This window comes from Cyanistes caeruleus, chromosome 3 (assembly GCF_971803275.1).
Source record: "Cyanistes caeruleus chromosome 3, bCyaCae1.hap1.1, whole genome shotgun sequence".
NCBI classification, from domain to species: Eukaryota; Metazoa; Chordata; class Aves; order Passeriformes; family Paridae; genus Cyanistes; species Cyanistes caeruleus.
Window position 1 is genome coordinate 90,310,456 of NC_141703.1, and position 4,101 is coordinate 90,314,556.

The 4,101-nt window shown below is 45.9% G+C and overlaps 1 long non-coding RNA gene across 1 annotated transcript; it reads right to left on the reverse strand.

Moving 5' to 3' along the window:
* Positions 1-405: 405 nt before the first annotated feature.
* On the reverse strand, positions 406-3,493 carry LOC111938972 (uncharacterized). The gene is made up of 2 exons (XR_002869136.2): positions 2,794-3,493; positions 406-2,704 (listed from the first exon to the last, which is right to left on the reverse strand). It is a non-coding gene; the product is annotated as an uncharacterized LOC111938972 (long non-coding RNA).
* Positions 3,494-4,101: the final 608 nt, after the last annotated feature.

Genomic DNA, 4,101 nt, shown 5'->3' on the forward strand with positions numbered 1-4,101 from the left:
CAGTCATCCAAATGGACATTGAATCCCTTCCCTCCTTCCTCCTCCCAACTTTAAATGAGGCCCCTTAAAGCAAAATAGGCTCTAGAGAATAGTGTCTGGAGCAGGGGACTGAAAATATGTGCCTTGAACCTCAAGAGGTTTTGTGGGGAAGACATCAGAGGACAGATGGACCTAAAGAGAAATATATTCTTGAAGTGTTTTTTCCTCCACAGAGAGATGTCTCAACTCCAAAGCAGCAGCAGGAGCCAGAGGTGAATTAGCAGCCAAGAGCAGCCAAGATCCCAGCTCATCAACTGCTCGTACTGGTGGGAGAAAATGTGCTGAAAGCCAAGCCTCTTTCCAATGCTCCAGGAGTGCAGTGCAAGCCCTACAGACAATATATGAAAATATGAACTACATCAAATCTGTAGGAACTTGTTTTATTAGGCACATGAGTACTGACAACCTTCTCTGTATAATATCTGAAGGGAACAGACTGGCTTTGTAAGGGAGAGACAGATGAGGACAAACTATCCTTGGATAAAAGAACAACTGGAAATATGTTGTGTAAGAGAAGGATCTGGCAGAATCTGAGCACTTTCCAAAGCTTGAGAACTTCTACCAGTGGCAACTTCTGTCATCAACCCTGATGGTGAACATCCCATGGGCTGCCAGGGCAGGGAATGTCTCCAGACCCGCCTAAGGGCTTTCCCAGTCCAGCTGCTGCAGCAGCCTCATCTCCCAAGTTCCTGAAGCACCATCTGGATGCAACAAGCAGCTCTTCAAACTCCTGTCTGCCACATCTTCAGTCCTTCCCCCACCCTGTGAAGCTTGTCTTCAAGTGAGTTCATCATCCTGCTTTCTCAGCAGGTGAAAATATCCTTCTTTATAGCATCCCAGGGAAGACATGGCAACTGCTGAGGTGTCATAGCAGACTTTGAACATCCTCGAGGTTTTTGAACTTGTATTGTCCTCTTGACACCCATGACTTGAATATAGTCTGGAACTGATTAACTTGGCTGCTTAAGTCTCTGGAAGGGAATGTTCTTTCTGCAGTTAAATATTTACTCATCATTGCACATGGACCAGGTATTACAGAAGCCCGAAAAACATTTGCATTTTCTCCCCATAAACTGAAAAAGGAGCATCCTCCATTATTTCAGTGCTGCCACTTCCATCCATCATAGTTGTCCAGTCATGTCTTGTTCAACCTAGCTATTTTCTTAGCTTCAGCAACGTTCCTAAACCATGAGATTTATAGCCCACACCATGGGGAGCCCAGACTGCACATCCAAAATATTCCTTGGTTCCAAAGTACATCCTCAGAGAACAACATGAATCTTATTTCTGAAAATAGTGTGCTTCTAGCACTTGCAAGCACCTTTGCATGACATTGAGGTGTTGAGCTCTCCCCTACCCAGTCTTCCACTGGCAGAAGGACTTTTACGATAGAAATAATTTCTGTCTTGGGCAGCACCACAGTGAAGTGGTGAAAATGGTAAAATCTGAAGCATTGGTAGGGGCCTTTAGAAATACTGGGGTATTCCCATATTCCTTCCCTTTCCTACCTGCTTTAAATGCTGGGGTGGGTACCTCTGACCTGCCAATATAGCTGAGAGGAGCATATCACCCCTCTCTGCTGCGACCCAGCATCAGACTGCTCCATCCTGACCATGGCAGGCCAGAGAGAGCTGTTTTCCAGCCCCAGGACTGGGTCTGGCCCCAGGATACCAGCAGGTTGGCACTGCTGGATCTGTGCAGGGAGTGAGGAGAAGCTGGGAGGTGTTTTGGCTCTGCTCAGGGCTGAGTAAACAGAGCAGCTTTTGCCTGGGAATAGGTACAGTCCCTGACCACACTGGTGACGCAATGACATCCCTGTTGCTCCTCCTGGCAGGGGGAGTCTCCTGTTTCCTCTGGCTCAGGCAGAGACTCTTTTTTTTTTCCCACCCCCTTGGCACCTGACAGCTCACCATTTCAGTCACCAATGACAGCAACCAAAAAATAATGCTACTGTACTCAGTTAATCCATAGGAAAATCTCACATCGGCACACAAAAGGTGGAGACGGTGCTCACGCATTTTCCCCTAAGGGCCTTGGGCAATGGAAATTTTCTCAAGCTCCATTCATTAACGAAATAGATGAACAGTTATGTAAGGTCACATGAGGGAAGTGGTTGGTCTTTGGTCAATGAAAGTGTTAGTCACACATCATTGAGCTGGTTGGCCCTGGGAGGAATTGTGGAGCCACCCTTTGCATGTTCAAGGACTGAAGAGGGAGAACTTTAGCTATAATTCCTCACTATGCCCTGAGCTTGGGCACCACCTTTACAGACCTGGCATTGCAGGAGGCATGTGGTGCTGCTAAACCAAAAAGCAGGGAGTGGAGGTCTTTTGAGATCCTCCATACTTTCTTCTTCCCAGATCACTCAACCCTCCTCTGAAGAAATTAAGCAACCACCTGATGATCTTGGGGTGCCAATGTGCAGTCTGTTCTTGAGGTACTCAGCAGGTAAATAAAAGAACATGATACAATTCAGCAGTCACAGGGCAGATAAAATCTGTATTAAGGCTCTCAGGAACCACTAGAACGTTACTAGAACATTCAGCTGGGGGAGGATTTTCAAGGATCTCTTCTGGAACTTGTCCATTACCGAGGTGGTTTGGACTTTTTCTCTCCCTCTTTGAACCAAGGATGATGCCATCATACAGAATTTCTGTGGGACTGACTGTAGGAGAGAAGATAGGGCATTGACTGGCATTCACACTTTAGTACCCAGTTAGACATGGTCTGCAACACTATTCTCCCACTTCTCACCTGCTCTTATCCTTGTTCCAGGCAGCCCAGTAGAGAGTCCTCCAGTCCTCTGAACTTGCGTTACCTTGGCCCTTGGCTCTTCTTAGCTTCTGCTTTGGGGCTTACAGACCTGACTTTTAGACAAGGATGTCTTGCAGACAAATCAAACCAGCTTTGTTTGCCGATTTGCTCTAATCCCTGGATGTTGAATGACCAGCTTCAACCTGCTAGTGTACTTTCACCTTGCAGCCAATCCCTTGAAGGTCATTTCAGACCACTGGAGAGGCAGGGTGACAAAGCTTGGCTGGCAGCCTCCACAGGACATGGAGCAGCAGTCACCTGGCCCCAGCTATCAGCAGGACTCACAGCCTGATGAGTGCAGAGGGCAGAGGAGGCCTGCAAAGGAAGCTCGTGTCAGGCAGGTGGGGAGAATGTGGGTGTCAAGTTGTACCTGAACCATGATCTGATGCCTGAGGGCTGGTAATAAGTTGTAATTGTGTAAACCAAAGTGCCTCCCACATTTGCTACTCTGTCCTGAGCGCTGAGGATGTGAAACCCTGTGAGGAAGACACCTCAACCCACCCAGGAGGGGCTGCAGCGTAGATCTCACCCTCAGTAAAAGCCCAGCTGTCTCCCTGAGCAGGTGGTTTCCAGGAAGAGCCACATTCCTGACTGTGAGGAGCTGAAAGGACCATGTATGGGATATGCCTTAAAATAGACAGAGATATAGGAACAGAATTCAGGTCCCAGGCAATGTGGACTTGATGGCATCTCAGGCGTTTGGTCAGGAAGGGAAGTGCTGCTAAAACTACAGCTGCCTCAGCTTTGACTGCAAGTGTCTCTCATAACCTTAGGGTTGTTTTCACTCAAGGAAAGGATTCTGGCTGAGATTTTTGTGGGTTTTTTCCCAGCCAAATTCCATTCTACTTTATTGTTTTCTGCTTTCCTAAAAGCCAAGCTGAGCAGAAAATAGATTTCTCGTTTCCCAAAGGTTTGAGATATTGTGGAAAGAGGCCTATCTTATATTTGGAGAAAAAGTTAAAATCTCTAACCTTTCAAATAATTGATATTTTGCTAGGGGAAAGGAAGGCCTTTTTGAAATATTTTATTTCACTAATCTTAAAATGGTCTTTTTAGAACCATTTTACTATATCTAGCCTTCTGGCTTTTAACAACCAAGTATTTTATATCTGTAGTGAAATTTTTTTCTTTAAAAAAAATGTCTAAATGTTATGATACCTAGAAAAGGGATTCCCCCAGCAGTATTTCAAACTGGCAAGTTCTTTGAAAACATATTTTCTCCAAAAATTATCTGGTTCTGAAGAACTG